This window comes from Nicotiana sylvestris, chromosome 1, assembly GCF_000393655.2.
Source record: "Nicotiana sylvestris chromosome 1, ASM39365v2, whole genome shotgun sequence".
Lineage (NCBI taxonomy): Eukaryota > Viridiplantae > Streptophyta > Magnoliopsida > Solanales > Solanaceae > Nicotiana > Nicotiana sylvestris.
This window is the reverse complement of record NC_091057.1, coordinates 16,433,204-16,454,645: the sequence shown is the minus strand read 5'-3', so window position 1 is coordinate 16,454,645 and position 21,442 is coordinate 16,433,204.

The window sequence follows — 21,442 nt, the reverse complement described above, 5'->3', positions numbered from 1 at the left end:
TGAAGTTACAATACTGTTTTCAGAATTTATTTCTACTAACTTTCTGTTTCTGTTTCTTTTTCAGAAAGTTTATTGTTTTATTAATTTTACAGCAATACAGATTCAATAACATATATAAACTCAAAGTATAATGAGGGATACATTTAAACCTTTTCTGATAGTACAAAGCTATATTTAGCCCTTTCCGTTCCTAAAACTAGAAAGTTCAACCTATTTTATTTGGACATGTGGTTTTTTTGGCTCACCGGACAGTGGCGAAACCAGAATTGTTTCCAAGGGTGTTCAAACTTAAAAGAACTAAGAAGAAATTCCCAACAAATGGTGTTCAATATATATTTTATACATCTAAAATCAGTATTTTACTTATATACACAATATAATTTTTCGTAATATTTTTGTGAAGGGTGGTCAGTTGATCATCCTTTGTAAAAGGTGGTTTCGCCCTTGCCACCGATATGTGGTTTCTTAATTTTCTCTTTTTGGACATGTGATAGAATTATCTAATTATTGTGGTCCATTCACTTTCATTATTTTTCTTTTTGTATTTCCATTTTTGTTTTCCAAAGAAAATGTAAAAATTAAAATAATCAAAGGGAACATTAAAGAACATTCCGGGGGATCAGAATTTATTTTAGACACAAGTCTACCTCAACACTCATCTTGATTGCGTAGAATTAAAATATTATCTCAAAGTAGTAAAGCAAAAGGAAAAAGAAAGGCAAAAAAAATTAAAGAAATCTAAAGCGGATTGTGTTCTTTTATTTTTCGTAGTCGTTGTTGTCACGACCCGGATTCTTACCCTCGGAAGTCATGATGGCGCCTACTAGTACGAGCTAGGTAAGCCAATTAATTGCACAATTTACCTTTTTACCCATTTTATATTCATTAACTATTTCGAAATAATAACATTTAAACAACGGAATTTAACACGAGCGGAAGAAAGAAACAATAAGCTATCTGAACATGAATATCTAATACAACTGTTTGAGTCTCGACTACCTAGAACTGATGTCACAGTTTCACAGACGATCTAAGAATACTACAAATAAAGGGTTTGAAAGGAATAAATACAACACTATCTCTAGAAATGCAAGAAAGAAACAGGATTAGTAGATAGAAGGAAACGTCAGGCCTGCGGACGCCTGCAGGACTATCTCGGGTTGCCTGATGATCAAGAATCAGCAATCTCACTGCAGTCCGAAGTCCACAACACTGGGGTTTGCACAAAAGAGTGCAGAGTGTAGTATCGGGACAACTGACCCCATGTGTTGGTAAGTGCCTAGCCTAACCTCGGCGGAGTAGTGACGAGGCTAGGACCAGACTACCAAATAAACCGGTGCAGTTCAAATATATACAGCGGAAAAGAAATAAACAATTAAAGATAGGAGGGGGGAAACATGCTTCGGAGACTAACAGGTAAAACAGAATATCAAGAGAAATATAAAGGAATCAAAATCAACCACTAACAAGAATAAGGAAAACAAAGGCAGATTTCACTTTTTTCACATCTTGTTGCAGGCGTGCAACCCGATCCCATTTCCTGTATCTCGTGGCAGGCGTTCCACCCGCTCCCATTTCATGTATCTCGTGGCAGGCGTGCCACCCGCTCCCATTTCATTTATCTCGTGGTAGGCGTACTACCCGCTCCCATTTCATTTATCTTGTGGTAGGCATACCACCCGCTCCCATTTTATTTATCTCGTGGTAGGCGTACCACCTGCTCCCATTTCATTATATCTTGTGGTAGGTGTATCACCCGCTCCCAATTACAAGCCAACAAAAAATTACAAGGAATCCCGACAAGGGAACAAGAACAATATAATAACTTTCCGGCAAGGGAACAATGATATATCAACAACATCCCCAGCAAGGGAACAATAATATCAACAAACATCCCGGCAAGGGAACAATACTATCAAAACAAACATCCCGAAACGGGATCATTAAAATCAAACAAACATCCCGACAATTGAACAATGGTGATAATAACATATGAAGCGCAATAAACTACAACGGAGTCATAACACTTATAATACAAGACTCACGGGCATGCTTGACACCAACGCATAGATACTCGTCACCATACCTATACGTCGTACTCCACAATTAACATGTAGCAATTAAGACGCAACTCCTAATTCCTCAAGCTAAGGTTAGACCAAACACTTACCTCGATGCCATGAACACAATTCACGATTCAACTATAGCTTTACCCCTTGATTCCACCACCAATTTGCTCGTATCTAGTCACAAGTTACATAATTACATCAATAAACGCTAAATGAGTCAACCCCAATGCATGAAAATGGATTTTCTAAAGTTTTGCCCAAAAAGTCAAAAATCGCCCCCAGGCCTACATGGTCAAAACCCAAGGTTTGAATTAAAATCCGATTACCCATTCCCCCACGAACCCAAATATATAAATTTTTTGTAATCGGACCTCAAACCTTAAAAGATGTTAATGATTGAAGAAAACTAGTTAAAAATGACTTACAATTGATTTGGAGAAGAAAAAGGCTTTGAAAAATCGCCCTAATGTGTTTATGTTTTGAGAGGATATAAAAAATGGGTTTAAAATCGGCTAAGTATAAAAGTTGCAGATTGTAGGTATGGGAAATGAGAACAGGGGTTCGCAATTGCGAACCTCGACCTCTGCTAAGCTGGGAAATGCGAAACAGGGCTCGCATTTGCGAGCCCTTCAGAAAAATAGGATCGTCACATTTATGAACAGTTGGTCGCATTTGCGACTTGGGAATTGCGACAACTTCATCGCATTTGTGACTCAATGCTGGGACAGGGATTTTCGTATTTGCAAATGAAATCTCGCATTCGCGCAGGCCTGCTATGCACAGCTGAAATCTGCAACTTTTCTAAGTTTAAAATGCAGCCCGTGGCCTATCCAAAACTCACCCGAGCCCTCGGGGCTCCAAACCAAATATAGACATACCTCAAAAAATCTCACGGACTTATTTGTGTACTCATATCACCAAAATAACATTCAGAAACATCGAATTAAACCTCAATATCAATGAAATTTATCAGAACTTCTTAAACATCAAAGTTTCCATTTAAGGTCCGAATCATGTGAATCAGATTCCGTTCTTACCAAACTTCACAGAATCATCTTAAATCATATATAAGACCTCTATCAGGCGCCGGAACCAAAATACGGGCCCGATACCAACATGTTCTAATCAAAATTCATTTCCAAACTTTATAAACAATTTCAGAAAACAATTTCTTTCAAAAATTCATTCCTCGGGCTTGGGACCTCGGAATTCGATTCCGGGCATACGCCCAAGTCCCATATTTTCCTATGGACCCTCCGGGACCGTCAAATCACAGGTCCGGATCCGTTTACCCAAAATGTTGACCGAAATCAAATTGATTCATTTTATAGTCATAATTATCATTTTTCATAAATTTTCACATATAGGCTTTCCGGCTACGCGCTCTGACTGCGCACGCAAATCTAGGTGATGCTAAAAGAAGTTTTTTAAGCCTCGAAATGCAGAATTCCTTTTAAAAACAAGTGATGACCTCTTGGGTCATCACATTCTCCACCTCTAAAACAACCGTTCGTCCTCAAACGGACAGAAGAAGGAAGTACCTGAGTCGGGGAAAAGATGGGGATAACGGCTCCACATATCAGACTCGGACTCCCAGGTCGATGCCTCAGGAGGCTGACCTCTCCACTAAACATGAACAGAAGGAAAACTCTTCGATCTCAACTGACGAACCTGCCGGTCTAGAATAGCCATCGGCTCCTCCTCATAAGACAAGTCCTTGTCCAACTGGACAGTGCTGAAATCTAACACATGAGATGGATCGCCATGATATTTTCGAAGCATGGACACATGAAACAGTGGATGCACGGCTGATAAGCTCGGCGGCAATGCAAGTCTATAAGCCACCTCTCCCACTCGATCAAGAATCTCAAATGGGCCAATGAACCTAGGGCTAAGCTTGCCCTCTTCCCAAATCTCATCACGCCTTTCATAGGCGACACTCGAAGCAATACCCGCTCACCAACCATGAAAGCCAAATCTCGTACCTTGCGGTCGGCATAACTCTTTTGCCTGGACTGAGCTGTACGAAGCCTATCCTAAATGATCCTGACCTTGTCCAAGGCCTCCTGAACCAGATCCATACCCAACAATCGAGCCTCTCCCAGCTCAAACCATCCAACCGGAGACCCACACCGCCTACCATATAAAGCCTCATAAGGGGCCATCTGGATACTCGACTAGTAGCTGTTGTCGTAGGCAAACTATGCTAAAGGCAAAAACTGATCCCACGAGCCTCCAAAGTCAATGACACAAGCTCGGAGCATATCCTCCAAAATCTGAATGGTCCGCTCGGACTGCCCATCTGTCTGAGGATGAAATGTTGTGCTCAACTCAAACTGTGTGCCCAACTCTCGCTGAACTGCCCTCCCGAAATGCTAGGTAAACTGCGTACCTCAGTAAGAAATAATAGACTCGGGCACACCATGAAGACGAACAATCTCCCGGATATATATCTCAGCTAACCTCTCGGAAGAATAAGAGACTACCACGGGAATGAAATGCGCTAACTTGGTCAGCCTATCAACAATAACCCACACTGCATCGAACTTTCTCTGAGTCCGTGGGAGACCAACAACAAATTCCATAATGATACACTCCCATTTCCACTCAGGAATCTCAATCTTTTGAAATGAATCATCGAGCCTCTGATGCTCGTACTTAACCTGCTGACAATTCAAACATCGAGCCACATATGCAACGATATCCTTCTTCATTCTCTGCTACCAATAATGTTGCCGTAAATCCTGATACATCTTTACGGCGCCTAAATGAATAGAGCACCGAAAGCTATGGGTCTCCTTTAAAATCAACTCTCGGAGTCCATCCACATTAGGCACACAAACTCGACCCCGTAATATCAAAACTCCATCATCACCTAAGGTAACCTTCTTGGCACCTCCGTGCTGCACCGTGTCTCTTAGGACACACAAATAAGGATCATCATACTGCCGATCACGGATACGCTCCAATAAAGATGAACGAGTGACTGTGCAAGCTAACACATGGCTAGTCTCAGAGACATCTAACCTCACAAACTGATTGGCCAAAGTTTTAATATCTAAAGAAAACGGTCTCTCACTGACCGGAATATAAGCAAGACTGCTCATACTGGCTGACATCCTACTCAAAGCATCGGCCACCACATTGGCCTTTTCCGGATGATATAAGATAGTGATATCATAGTCTTTCAACAACTCCAACCACCTCCTCTGCCTCAAATTCAACTACTTTTGCTTGAACAAATACTGAAGACTCTTGTGATCCGTGAACACTTCACATGCCACGCCATATAGATAATGCCTCCAAATCTTCAACGCATGAACAATGGCTGCCAACTCCAAATCATGAACCGGATAGTTCTTCTCATGAATCTTCAGTTGCCGCGAAGCATAGGCAATGACATTGCCATCCTGCATCAACACTACACCAAGTCCAATACGAGATGCATCACAATAAACTATATAAGGCCCTGAACCTGTGGGCAAAACCAACACCAGTGCCGTAGTCAGAGCTGTATTGAGCTTCTAAAAGCTCGCCGCACACTCATCCGACCATTTGAACAAGGCACCCTTCTGGGTCAACCTGGTCATCGGGGTTGCGATAGATGAAAACCCCTCCACGAATCGACGGTAGTAGCCTGCCAATCCCAAAAAACTCTGAATCTCTGTAGCTGATGCTAGTCTAGGCCGATTCTTGACTGCCTCAATCTTCTTTGGGTCAACCTGAATACCCTCTACTGACAAAACATGACCTAGAAATGCAACTGAACTCAACTAGAACTCACACTTCGAGAACTTAGCATATAACTGATTATCCCTCAAGGTCTGAAGAACCACTCTAAGATGATGCTCGTGCTCCTCCCAGCTGCGGGAATAAATCAAAACATCATCAATGAAGACTATCATGAACGATTCCAAATAAGGCCTGAACACTCGGTTCATCAAATCCATAAAAGTTGTTGGGGCATTTGTCAACCCGAATGACATAACCAAGAACTCATAATGCCTGTACCGAGTGCGGAAAGCTATCTTAGGGACATCGGATGCCCTAATCCTCAACTGATGGTAGCCAGATCTCAAGTCAATCTTCGAAAATACCTTGGCACCATAAAGCTGATCAAACAAATCATCAATCCTTGGTAATGGATACTTATTCTTGATTGTAACCTTGTTCAACTGCCAGTAATCAATACACATTCTCATGGACCCATCCTTCTTCTTAACAAATAACACTGGCGCACCCCAAGGCGAAACACTGGGTTTAATGAAACCCTTCTCAAGCAAGTCTTGCAACTGCTCCTTCAACTCTTTCAACTCAGGCGGGGCCATTCGATACGGCGGAATAGAAATGGGCTGAGTGCCCGAAGCCAAATTAATGCAAAAATCAATATCCCTGTCGGGTGGCATACCTGGCAGGTCTGAAGGGAAAACCTCAGGAAACTCACGAACAACGGGCACAGAATCGATAGGAGGAACCTCAGTACTAGAATCACGAACATATCCCAAGTAGGCCAAACACCCCTTGTCAATCATACGTCGAGCCTTCACAAAAGAAATAACACTACAGGTAGAATGACCACGAATCCCCCTCCACTCTAAACGAGGTAAACCCGACAAAGCTAAGGTAACACTCTTGGCATGACAGTCCAAGATAGCGTGGTAAGGTGATAACCAATCCATCCCTAATATGACATCAAAATTGACTATGTCCAAAAGAAGCAAATCTACACGAGTCTCAAGACCTCCAATCACAACTATACATGAGCGATGGACTCGATCTACCATAATAGAATCACCCACCGGTATAGACACATAAACAGGATCACTCAAAGAATCACTAGGCATAACCAGATACGGTGCAAAATAGGATGACACATACGAGTACATAGACCCTGGATCAAATAACACTAAAGCATCTCTATCACAAACCAGAACCGTACCTGTAATAACTGCATCGGAAGCCTTAGCCTCGGGCTTGGCTGGAAGAGCATAACATTAGGGTTGGGCCCTACCACCGTGAACTACATCTCTGGGACGGCCTGTTGCTGGCTGGCCTCCACCTCTAGCGGCCTGAGCTCCACCTCTAGTACCTCTACCTCCACCTCTAGCACCTCTATCCCCACCTCTAGCTGGTTGGGTGGGCTGTGGAACACCTGGTGCCTGAACCATGGCACGAGAACCCTACTGTTGAGAACTGCTCGGTGCTCGAGAGCAATACCTAGAAATGTGCCTCGTGTCGCCACAAGTAAAACAAGCCCTCGGCTGCTGGGGCTGACGACCATGGAAACTCTAAAGTGGCGGTGCACTGATAGGCACTGATAGTGCATTATAGGACTGCTGATCAGAATACAGCATCTGAGAACCACGGCCACCTGAAGCACCGTGAGAAACCTGAAGTGCTGACTGAAAAGGCCAAGAGGATGGCCTCTACCATACGAATCCCTGCCGCTAGATGAGGTACCACTGAATCTGCCTGAATGACGGGGCCTCTTGTCCGACCCATGACCACCTCCCTGTGATAGAACCATCTCAACTCTCCTGGCCACATTGGCCGCCTCCTAGAAAGATATCTCACTCCCTGCCTCCCTAGCCATCTGAAGATGAATCGGCTGAATAAGACCATCAATGAACCTCCCCACCCTCTCTCTCTCGATGGGAAGTATGATAAGAGCATGACGAGCCAAGTCGATGAATCTAGTCTCATACTGGGTAACAGTCATAGAACCCTACTGGAGACGCTCAAACAACCTCCGATAGGCCTCTCTTTGAGTAATGGGGAGAAACTTCTACAAAAATAGCTGAGTAAACTGCTCCCAAGTCAAAGCTGGTGATCCGGCTGGTCTAGCCAAGCAATAATCTCTCCACCAAGTTTTGGCGGATCCAGACAAGCGAAATGTAGAAAAAATGACCCCATTGGTCTCAACTATCCCCATATTCCTGAGAACCTCGTGGAAACGGTCGAGATAATCCTAGGGATCCTCGGTAGATGCACCACTGAAAGTAGTAGTGAAGAGCTTGGTGAACCTATCCAACCACCACAAAGCATAGGCAGACATAGTCGCTCCATCACCGGTCTGAGCTACCACACCCGGCTGAACGGCTCTGTAAGGCCCCGGAAAATTTCGCTAAGTAATCTAGGATTTTGCGGTACTACATAGGCTAATTATAATATTTTATGTGCTATTAACATGGTGGGCATCAATTTAATTTGGTAAATAAGTCTACAAGTCTTATGGTAAGTAATTTGGGGCCCAAGGAAAGGCCTAAGCCTAAGTCACATTGGAAAATTTCATAATAGGCTAAGATTCCAACTGAGTTTGCACAAGACCACACTTTGAACAAGCATATATATATATTTGTAAGGTTTTATTTTATGAACAACCTATCAAATGAAAGGTCTTTAAGTCTAGTTTTCAACTCTTCAAACTGTTTGTCATTTGAACATTCATATACAAAGTTATGATCAAATTGCCAAAGGCTGGAAAAATGTGATCCTGTGTCGAATCTGCGATCGCAAATATGTCGCATTTTTGACTTTGCGATCGCAGATCTGTCGCAAATTGGGCCAGTGTTGCCCAGCTTTGGTCACCTATTTTACGGTGCATTTTGCAGCCCACATTCTTGTTTTTCGGTCTATTCTGCGATCCCAAACCCAGTTTTGGAGGGTTATTTTTCCTATTTTTATAACCCGACCCCATTTTAATATATAGGCTTTGGGGTTCATTTTGGGGTCATTTTCTACTGATTTTAGAGAGAGATGAGAGCATATAGAGAGATAAAGGAGGGGCCTAACTTCATAATCATCCAAATCTTGCTCAAGTCTTCAAGAATCAAGAAAGATAACCATAGATTGTCCTCTATCCGGGTAAGTCCTACTTCCAAAACTTCATGCAATAGGTTAAAGGTTCAAATATATTGTGGGGGTCAGAAATAGGCCATGTATGTGGGACTAAGTTGTAGTATGTGATGTTAAAAAACTAATATGGGTAGTTCATATTAAAATTGGTTGAGGGAGGAAGGAATTACCATTTCTAAACCTTGTAGTCTACTTCACATGTTAGGTGTTTGATGAAATTCCTAAGAGAGTTATACCATGGATAATTTTCCTAGTTATTAATCGATTTCCGCTATCGCCTTATAGATTGTTATTGTTAGAGGTGTTGGTGTATTGTAGAGATTTAAGGAAAGCTCCATTGAGGTATGTATGGCTAAAACCCCGTCTTTTAGAAATTGAGCTTCACCGGTGATTGTGTGAACATGGTAAGATTAAAGTTGAATTGTTGTATTGCTTGTTATTTTACATGAGTTGGTGTTGTAACCTTATATGTGTGAAAAATGTGTCCCAACATGATCAACGTGCTATCTTCACAAGTTGAAAGGGGAAAAGGTATGAATTATGTATTGAAATGTTTAAACCTTAAATCGAGATTGCAGCTGAATATATTGTGCCATCTACGTAAAGTCTTATCTATGCTTACAATTTAAATTACTCTTGTGTGCACCTACTGTCCTAAATGGCAAAGCTAATATTGAAATTGGGAACGATGTAAAATGCGGCCTAGTGCCAAGAATGATATGATAAGTTGTGGGCCCAAGTGCCTATGAAATAATATATGTGAAACGAATTGATTAATGAGAAGGGAACAATGCCTTGGTAAGGCGGCCTAGCTGATCAGGCCGAGATCGGACTCCGCTCAAGATAGCGGTGGTATTGTGAATGAATTCCGGGAAAAAGGGAAAATGAGATTGTGATTGAAGTATATATCTCAAATGAGGCAACCTAGCCGATCGGGTCGAGATCAGACTCCGCTCAAGATATTGGTGGTATTGTGAACAAATGATAAATATTGTGAAATTCCCCAAACTAAAAGTTATGGGAAAATGATGTGAAAGTAGTATGATTCTTTTATTTGATAATGTGGTGATCGTTTAAAGTTTGAGTTATACTTGTGATTTCTTATTTTTGTATGAAAGTTCTTTCTAAGTAGATGGTGTTTAGTTATACATACTAGTGCTATTCAATGGCACTAACGTCCCTTTTGCCGGGGGCGCTACGTCTTTAAATAGATGTAGGTGTTTCTATAGCAGGCAGTGTTGGTTTCAGCTAGTGTCGCATCATCCATTCAGCTAACTTGGTGAGCTCCACTTCGTTTCGGGGTCCTGTTTCATCTGTTCATAATGTACTTTGTATTTGAGGTATAGCCGGAGCCTTGTTACTGGCATTTCCATATTACATTTTGTGTTTAGAGGCTCCGTAGACAGGCTGTAGGTAGTGTCGGGTATTGGGATTAAAGTAGAAATATTGATGTTTGGCAAAGTTTTATAACATTTGTAATATTTTGATAATTATGATTTAAGCTGCTAATAGAAATAAAATGGAAGTTGTTAGTGGAATACTTACTAAGTATTATTAATGTAGTCCATCTCCTATCTATTCATGAATTAGTTTGGGTAGAATGAAACCTAACAGGCTTGCTCAGTCAGGTTTACTCGATTGAGCGTTGGTCGTGCTCCTCAGATTTTGGGGCGTGACAAACTTGATATCAGAGCCTAAGGTTTTAAAGTGTCCTAGGATGTCTCGGAGCCGTGTCTAGTAGAGTCCTTCTAATCGGTGTGTAGTCGACCACATCTATAAGTTGGAGGCTATTCGGACATTTAGGAATTTCACCTTTCCTTGATACTCCAATCGTGTGATAGAGCTCAAGTTAGGGAGTTAGTTTTCTCTCCAAGCCTTACTCTCAAAATTAGTAATCATGATACCGTAATACGCAAATTTGAGGTCATGAGAGGGTAGTGATCCCACAATTGAGTTTGAGTGGATTGCCCAAGGACTTATTAGGAGAATGTATTGAGTTGTGGAGGGATTGGTATAACCTAACGCTAATAGGGGAGTGCCCTTATTCCTATTAATCTCACTGCACCACCAGATAATGTAGTATATTCGTATGTTACCGACATGTGTTAGGGATGTGGAGTCGAGGGGCATCGATTATGTTATTGCCCTATCAACCTAAAGTCACCAAGTAATTCACTCCCTAGTACATCATTATGAACAACACAAAAATTTTACTCATTGCATGTGTACATCCTTATTGAAGAATTCTCATAAACATGGTCTTAATAAGGTGTTGAATAATAAAACATTGCATGTATCGACTCTTTGAACGAGACGCAATATTCGTGAATCCACTCTATTACAAATCCTCTTATTTACATTCTTGTGGAATTAAGTTCTATAATTGTGTCCTCGAATGGAGTTATGACTCTAGGATTAATACTTCCCACTTACTTTTCCTAAATTCTTAACAAGGGACTATACCTGATGAATTTCTTATAGAATATTTTATCTAAATGGACAACATCTACCAACTTGTGCCTATGCATGCACCATAGTAAAGTTTTCCTATGTGGTGTCAAGTTCCATGTAAAGCATCCCAGTTTGTGATCCTGCTCGAGTCACTCTTTTACTCACTTGTGTATATGGCTTATATGGTTTGAACAGTCACTCTATTCTTTTGCGAGTATCATCATGGAAGCTTCTCACTGTCTAGTAACATAAGAGCATAACTTAACACTTATCACATGAGTGCATGTCAATCGAAATGGTCACCGTGTGCATAAAGACTCTCTAAAAATTGAGATCCTCACATTCCCGTCATAGGAAGATCTTGTGTCACCATCTTAGTATAACTTTCGTGTCCACTTGGGACATCCCGCAGTAAGTAGATCACTTTGTCCTAGTATTGTGGTTGCTCGTGGCATGGTCGTATATTGCAGTTGGGGGTTAATATAGCAGAAGCATGTCCAGCTTATAATAAATGTTTATTTTCTCTTTACATCTCCACAACATGTGTTAATTGTGCTCTTTAGTTAGTGAATTCATTGTGCTAGTTTTCCAACACTTGTTCGATAACCATGAGAGAACATATCTTTCTATGTGTCATTGTAACACTTCCTTTCTCGTAATGACCCTTACTAGGCTCTCCATCAAGACCAAGCACTCCTTTGGGGGTTATTATAGCACAACGCATGTTTCTCATGTTTTGCTATCTTTCATTAGCATCTGGGTAGTTCTCAAGTCAAAATCCATGGAGAACTCATTATGAACATCTGCAAACCTTCCATGATTATTTTATACTATCTCATGGGGTTCCTACCTCACTTCAAGTTCATCAAAGGTTAACAGCATGCCGCAATTGCTGAGATTGAATGATCTCTTTTCGATAAGGGATTATCTACACATGTGCTGGTCTAATGATTTGCTTATCAGTCTAACTCTCGCCTTTTGGTTTTGGGTTTACCAAGGAGCAACACACCTAGTAACACATTCGTATGCCAAAGCTTCTCTCTCAGTCAAGTCTTGTAGCGTCTCTCAATTTGGCTGGTAATAGTTGGTTATGTAGAAGTGTGTTGTAGTGTTTCATTTTGAAGTAGAGTTGCTAAACATAACTAGATTTTTGAATTCTGGAGTTATACATCACATGACTACATACAGAGATCTTCTTTCAAAAATTTAGCTTCTCGTAATCGCTTTATATTATCACCTTTCCTAGTAGTTACAATGTAAAGGTCACTTCTATAAGCTCTCTCACTTTCTTTCCATTTGTCCTGCATCATGTGTTGTTTACCTGTAATCTTCAATGTGATATTATCTCAATGTATCGACAAGTTATCCAACTATATGATATGATTTAATTAACCTCACTTTTATGTATTCTACAAGCGCCTTGAGAGTGGGAACATTTCCCCTTTTCTACAGGCTTCTAATGTCTTCAACTCTATTTAAGCTTATCGATTCCAAGCGGTGCTCTTAGTTGTGCTGCCTTACTATCTATTTTCATCTGGTAACTCTCCTCGTGAATCTAATTTTATGCCTTATGGTGTCAAGGGTCGGAGTATGTTCCTTTTGTTAGGATAAAAAGATATTGCTTGCACTCCTTATGAGATTTTCTCCTAAACAAGCATCTACCTGCTCTACTTGTCCATGTGACTAGATAACTTGGGTTACTCTTCTCCAATAAGTGCATCAAGACTTCTCACCCTTTCAAAATTATTCATACAGTCGCTTCGAGACCTTATTCTATACTATCTCGTAATGATTTTAAGTACTTTCTTGCCAATCGTTGACGATTCTCTAGGACTACGAGGGCTTGTCTCATGGGTTTCAAAATTAATGATTTGCCTTAAAGTGCAAGCTTAAATTGCCATAATTTCAAACCAAAGTGTGTCCCCTTTTTAGAAAAGTCATGAATGGGTCGGATTTGATGAGGTTATGTGGCTCTTCACTCACTCGGCTTTTAGGAGTATTGACATCGCCATTGTCATGTATGGGAATTTTGCTACCTCTGGCATTCCACCGCCTTAGGAATGGTTAGATTGTTCGAATTATGATAATCTCATAAGTAGATGACTTTTTTTCCATCCTCATGCGCTTGTGGCATAAAGTCCTTGTGTCGCTTATTGTTAGGAGTGAAATCAAATTCTACGTATTTCATTTGCGGCCTCAATCACACCCATGTTGAAAGAGTCTTACCATTTGAGCTCAACTACTTACCTTACACTCAAGGACACAACTGGTGCATCCTACTTGATCACCTCTTTAAAAATCTCAAGTTCACAATACATGGTATCCACCTTATCTAAGAATATTAGTTACCACTATGCTTCATCTATCTGATAATTGATGTAGTCACCTGGATTAAACCATGTTAGCCTCATTAATAGAAATCCCCATGTCTCTCAGTATGTAACCCCATGAAATACTCTGCTTAGCGCATAAATGGATTCCTGAATAATTCCATCCCAATCTTGAACTCTGTTACTCCTTACTATATTAGATCTATTTGGTATTGAAGTTTCAAACGTGTCAAAGTCATCCTGTGATCACATATATTCAATAGGTAATTTTATGGTCAATTTATTATAGCACATCTTAGAGTAATCATGAAGGTCACCACAAGTTTAGTTTAGGTGTTCGCATGGAGATTTAGAATTCAGGAGGGTGAACCGGTTATTCTCAAAATTCTCCCCTGTAGAGGTTGTGTGAGTTGATGATGAAGGGTACGTAAACGCATTTCCCATTAGGTCACACTAGGAGTATGATGTTTCCCCATAGTTGTTCCTCATAAATTTGTGTTTTCATATGTCTATGTCTAAGAAGGTAGGTGGAGATCATTTGTGTATCATCGTGGTGAAAATTATTAAAGGTGAATGTTAATAGATAGTTAGCTTATGCGAGGTATCTAGCTGTCATCCTTGTTAGATAAGTTTGGAGGTTGGGGTTGTTTCCGTGAATGTGTTATGGAAGAGCCTATAAGTATAAGAGGCCACATTGAAGGCCAAGAGTATTGTGGAAATAAGGTATTTTCTCTTGATTGTATAACAGTTGGTTTTAATTTGAAAAGTACCTTCTAGGTGTTATGATTTAAAAATGTGCAGTCCATGTCCATGTATCATCATGATAATGTAGTGCTTGTAATGTTGAGGTTCATATTATTAATATATACATTTTGGTGCTTTGTCGAGTTATGGATGAGTTTTAGGATGGTGTTGGATGATTCTCTAACAGGTGGATAGGCCTAGTTTCAAAGGAGATGCTGCCGAAATTTCTGAAAAATTTGGGAGTTAGTCAAAATTTAGGGACTTGAGAAAGGGTAGAAAAGAGATATGTTATGTTAGTTATTTGGGTCAGGCTCTACTCCTCATTCGAGGACGAATGATCCTAAAGGGGGGAGAATGTAAGGCCCCAGAAAATTTCGCTAAGTAATCTAGGATTTCGCGGTGCCACGCAGACTAATTATAATATTTTATGTGCTATTAACATGGTGGGAATCAATTGTATTTGGTAAATAAGTCTACAAGTCTTATGGTAAGTAATTAGGGGCCCAAGGAAAGGTCTAAGCCTAAGTCACATTGGAAAATTTCATAATAGGCTAAGATTCCAACTGAGTTTGCACAAGACCACACTTTGAACAAGCATATCTATATATGTATAAGGTTTTATTTGATGTACAACCTATCCAATGAAAGGTCTTTGAGTCTAGTTTCTAACCCTTTAAACCATTCATCATTTGGACATTCCTACACAAAGTTATGGTCAAATTACCAAAGGCTAGAAAAATGGGATCCTGTGTCGAATCTGCGATCGCAAATCTGTCGCATTTTTGACTTTGCGATCGCAGATCTGTCGCAAATTGGGCCAGTGTTGCCCAGTTTTGGGCATCTATTTTACAGTGCATTCTGCGGCCCACATTCTTGTTTTGCAGTTCATTCTGCGATCGCAAACCCGGTTTCGAAGGGTTATTTTTCCTATTTTTATAACCCGACCCCATTTTAATATATAGGCTTTAGGGTTCATTTTGGGATCATTTTCTACTAATTTTAGAGAGAGATGAGAGCATATAGAGAGATAAAGGAGGGTTCTAACTTCATAATCATCCAAATATTGCTCAAGTCTTCAAGAATCAAGGAAGATAACCATAGATTGTCCTCCATCCGGGTAAGTCCTACTTCCAAAATTTCATGCAATAGGTTAAAGGTTCAAATATGTTGTAGGGGTCAGAAATAGGTCATGCATGTGGGAATAAGTTGTAGTATGTGATGTTAAAAAACTAATATGGGTAGTTCATGTTAAAATTGGTTGAGGGAGGAAGAAATTGCCATTTCTAGACCTTGTAGTCTACTTCACATGTTAGGTGTTTGATGAAATTCCTAAGAGAGTTATACCATGGATAATTTTCCTTGTTATTAATTGATTTCCGCTATCTCCTTATAGATTGTTATTGCTAGAGGTGTTGGTGTATTGTAGAGATTTAAGGAAAGCTCCATTGAGGTATGTATGGCTAAAACCCCATCTTTTAGAAATTGAGCTTCATCGGTGATTGTGTGAACATGGTAAGATTAAAGTTGAAATGTTGTATTTCTTGTTATTTTACATGAGTTGGTGTTGTAACCTTATATGTGTGAAAAATGTGTCCCAACATGATCAACATGCTATCTTGACAACTTAAAAGGGGCAAATGTATGAATTATGTATTGAAATGTTTAGACCTTATCGAAATTGCAGCTGAATATATTGTGCCATATACGTGAAGTCTTATCTATGCTTACAATTTAAATTTCTCTTATGTGCACCTACTTTCCTAAATGGCAAAGCTAATATTGAAATTGGGAATGATGTAAAATGCGGCCTAATGCCAAGAATGATATGATAAGTTGTTGCCCCAAGTGCCTATGAAATGATATATGTGAAACGAATTGATTAATAAGAAGGGAACAATGCCTTGGTAAGACGGCCTAGTCGATCGGGCCGAGATCGGACTCCGCTCAAGATAGCGGTGGTATTGTGAATGAATTCTGGGAAAAGGGAAAATGAGATTGTGATTGAAGTATATGTCCCAAATGAGGCAACCTAGCCGATCGGGTCGAGACCGTACTCCGCTCAAGATAGCGGTGGTATTGTGAACAAATGATGAATAGTGTGAAATGGCCCAAACTAAAGTTATGGGAAAATGATGTGAAAGTAGTATGATTCTTTTATTTGATAATGTGGTGATCGTTTAAAGTTTGAGTTATACTTGTGATATCTTATTCTTGTGTGAAAGTTCTTTCTAATTAGATGGTGTTTATTATACATATTAGAGTTATTCGATGGCACTAACGTCCCTTTTGCCGGGGGCGCTACGTCTTTAAATGGATATAGGTATTTCTATAGCAGGCAGTGTTGGTTGCAGCTAGTGCCGCATCATCCTTTCAGCTAACTTGGTGAGCCCCACTTTGTTTCGGGGTCCTGTTTCATCTGTTCATCATGTACTTTGTATTTGAGGTATAGCCGGAGCCTTGTTACCGGCATTTCAATATTACACTACTCTTCATTTGTGTTTAGAGACTTCGTAGACAGGTTGTGGGTAGTGTCGGGTATTGGAATTAAAGTAGAAATATTTATGTTTGGCAAAGATTTATAACACTTGTAATATTTTGATAATTATGATTTAAGCTGCTAATGGAAATAAAATGGAAGTTGTTAATGGAATACTTACTAAGTATTATTAATGGAGTTCATATCATATTTATTCATGAATTAGTTTGGGTAGAATGAAACCTAATAGGCTTGCTCAGTCGGGTTTACTTGGTTGAGTGCCGGTCGCGCTCCTCGGATTTTGGGGCGTGACATGCTCCAACTGGTTGAACCGCTGGAGTCTGAATCTGGGGAGCTACCTGCTCCGGAGTGCGAGTAGCGGGAGTCTGGGCTCCTCCTCCGGCCTGAGAGACAACTGGTGCTACAGGAAGCAAGCATGCTCGGGTGACACTCTCCATGAGACCCACTAGAAGGACCAGAGCATCCTGAAGAACTGGGATAGCAATAAACCCCTCTAAGACCTGAGTTGGGCCCACCGGAACTGCTGGGGCCGGAACCTCATCATCAAAATCAACCTGAGGCTCTGGTGCGGGTGCTCCTGCTCTAGGCTGAGCTCTGCCCCTACCTCGGCCTCTAGCACGGCCTCGGACTCGCGCTCTGCCCCTCGTGGGAGCTACTGCTGGGGGCTCGGGCTGTTGATCAGTGGATGAGGAAGCGTGTGTTCTCGCCATCTATGAAAGAACAGAGTAGAAATTCAATTAGCATTGAGGAACCAAACCGCACGATAGGAGAGAATAAATGTGAAGTTTTTTCCTAACTCTATAGCCTCTGGGGGATAAATATAGACGTCTCTGTACCGATCCCTCAGACTCTACTAAGCTTGTCTATGAACTGTGAGACACATGTAACCTAGAGCTCTGATACCAACTTGTCACGACCCGGATTCCCATCCTCGGGAGCCGTGATGGCGCCTACTAGTACGAGCTAGGCAAGCCAATTAATTGCACAATTTATCTTTTTACAAATTTTATATTCATTAACCATTTCGAAATAATAACATTTAAACAACGGAATTTAACACGAGCGGAAGAAAAAAACAATAAGCTATCTGAACATGAATATCTAATACAACTATTTGAGTCTCGACTACCCAGAACTGGTATCACATTTTCACAGACGGTCTAAGAATACTACAAATAAAGGGTTTGAAAGGAATAAATACAACACTGTCTTTAGAAATGCAAGAAAGAAAAAGGATTAGTAGATAGAAGGAGACGCCAAGGCCTGCGGATGCCTGGGGGACTACCTCAGGTCGCCTGATGATCAAGAATTAGCAATCTTAATGCTGTCCAAAGTCCACAACACTGGGGACTGCACAAAAGAGTGTAGAGTGTAGTATCAGCACAACCGACCCCATGTGCTGGTAAGTGCCTAGCCTAACCTCGGCGAAGTAGTAACGAGGCTAGGACTAGACTACCAAATAAACATGTGCAGTTAAATATATACAGCGGAAAAGAAATAAACAAATAAAGATAGGAGGGGGGAACATGCTTCGGGGACTAACAGGTAAACAAAATATCAAGAGAATTATAAAGGAATCAAAATCAACCACTAACAAGAATAAGGAAAACAAAGGCAGATTTCACTTTCTTTTCACATCTTGTTGCAGGTGTGCAACCCGATCCCATTTCCTGTATCCCGTGGCAGGTGTGCCACCCGCTCCTATTTCATGTATCTCGTGGCAGGCGTGCCACCCGCTCCCATTTCATGTATCTCATGGCAAGCGTGTCACCCACTCCCATTTCATTTATCTCGTGGTAGGCGTACCACCCGCTCCCATTTCATTTATCTTGTGGTAGGCGTACCACCCGCTCCCATTTCATTATATCTAGTGGCAGGCGTACCACCCGCTCCCATTTCATTATATCTTGTGGTAGGCGTACCACCCGCTCTCATTTCATTATATCTTGTGGTAGGCGTATCACCCGCTCCCAATTACAAGCCAACAAAAAATCACAAGGAATCCCGGCAAAGGAACAAGAACAATATAACAACTTCCCGACAAAGGAACAATGATATTTCAACAACATCCCCGGCAAGGGAACAATAATATCAACAAACATCTCGACAAGGGAACAATAATATCAACAAACATCCCGGCAAGGGAACAATACTGTCAAAACAAACATCCCGACACGGGATCATTAAATCAAACAAACATCCCGGCAAGGGAACAATGATGATAATAACATATGAAGCGCAATAAACCACAACGGAGTCATAACACTTATAATACAAGACTCACAGGCATGGTTGACACCAATGTATAGATACTCGTCACCATGCCTATACGTTGTACTTCACAATTAACATGTAGCAATTAAGACACAACTTCTAATTCCTCAAGCTAAGGTTACACCAAACACTTACCTCGATGCCACAAACACAATTCACGATTCAACTATAGCTTTACCCCTTGATTCCACCACCAATTCGCTCGTATCTAGTCACAAGTTACTTAATTACATCAATAAACGCTAAATGAGTCAACCCCAATGCATGAAAATGGATTTTCTAAAGTTTTACCCAAAAAGTCAAAAAATCGCCCCCGGGTCCACATGGTCAAAACCCGAGGTTCGAACCAAAACCCGATTACTCATTCCCCACGAATCCAAATATATAATTTGTTTTGAAATCAGACCTCAAATCGAGGTCCAAATCCCCAATTTTTGAAAAAACTAGGTTCTACCCAAAACACCCAATTTCCCCCATGAAAATCAATGATTTGAAGTTGAAATCATGTTAAAAGATGTTAATCATTGAAGCAAACTAGTTAAAAACGACTTACAATTGATTTGGAAAAGAAGAAGCTTTTGAAAAATTTCCCTAATGTGTTTATGTTTTGAGAGGATATGAAAAATGGGTTTAAAATCGGCTAAGTATAAAAGTTACAGGTCGCAGGTATGGGAAATGCGAACAGGGGTTCGCAATTACGAACCGCGACCTCTGCTAAGCTGGGAAATGCGAAACAGGGCTCGCATTTGCGAACTCTTCAGAAAAATAGGATCTTCGCATTTGCGAACAGCTGGTCACATTTGCGACTTGGGAATTGCGACAACTTCATCACATTTGCGACTCAAGGCTGGGACAGGGATTTTCGCATTTGTGAAAGAAATCCCGCATTAGCTAGACTGAGCTGGCATGGCTTCCTTCGCATTTGCAATCAGCCACTCGCATTTGCGATATCGCATTTGCGAGCCTGCTATGCACAACTGAAATCTGCAACTTTTCTAAGTTCAAAATGCATCCCGTGGCCTATCCAAAACTCACCCGAGCCCTCGGGGCTTCAAACCAAATATACACACAACCTCAAAAACATCCCACGGACTTATTCGTGTACTCATATCACCAAAATAACATTCAGAAACATCAAATTAAACTCAATATCAATGAAATTTATCAAAACTTCTTAAACATCAAATTTTGCATTTAAGGTCCAAATCACGTCAATCTGATTTCGTTTCTTACTAAACTTCACAGAATCATCTTAAATCATATATAAGACCTGTACCGGGTGCCGGAACCAAAATACGGGCATGATACCAACATATTCTAATAAAAATTCATTTCCAAACTTTATAAACAATTTCAGAAAATAATTTCCTTCAAAAATTCATTCCTCGGGCTTGGGACCTCATAATTCGATTTCTGGGCATACACCCAAGTCCAATATTTTCCTACGGACCCTCCTGGACCGTCAAATTACGGGTCCGGGTCCGTTTACCCAAAACATTGATCGAAGTCAAATTGATTCATTTTATAGTCAAAATTTGTCAATTTTCACATATTTTCACATATAGGCTTTCCGGCTACGCGCCCGAACTGCGCACGCAAATCGAGGTAATGTTCAAAGAGGTTTTTAAAGCCTCAAAAGGCAGAATTCCTTTTAAAAACAAGTGAGTCATCACAGTTGTCTATTGATTTGTCTTTTTCAAAGTTAAAAAAATAAAAATAAAAAAACAACAAAATAATCATTCATTCTCTTGCCGAACAAATGCACAATACTCCCAAAATAATAATTGTTGTGGCCTTGCAATTCCTTCTTCTTCTTTTTTTCTTCTATTTATCATTGGATGTCCATTATCCGCTTTGAGGTTCGAATAATTTATATTCTCACCACGTGAGGCACATTAAAGAGAAAAAAACTTCATATCATAATTTCTCATTGCCAATGCTCAAATCCGAGTTTATTTAGCTATAACTCCCATTAGTTTGTTTGAATCAATGGTTACATGTCATTACATCTTCGATTTCTTGCCTCATTATCGCGGACAACTTGAACATGCATGAAGAAATTCACATCATCGCCAAACTTTTTAATGATGGTGCTCGAACCACTTTGTTCATATCTGAATTAATTTTAATGGATATTTATTATCTTCTATCAGTATATATATAAAATAACTTTGTCCGTCAAAGTTTGAGCATATGAAAATAAATTATTTAGCATTTTTTGG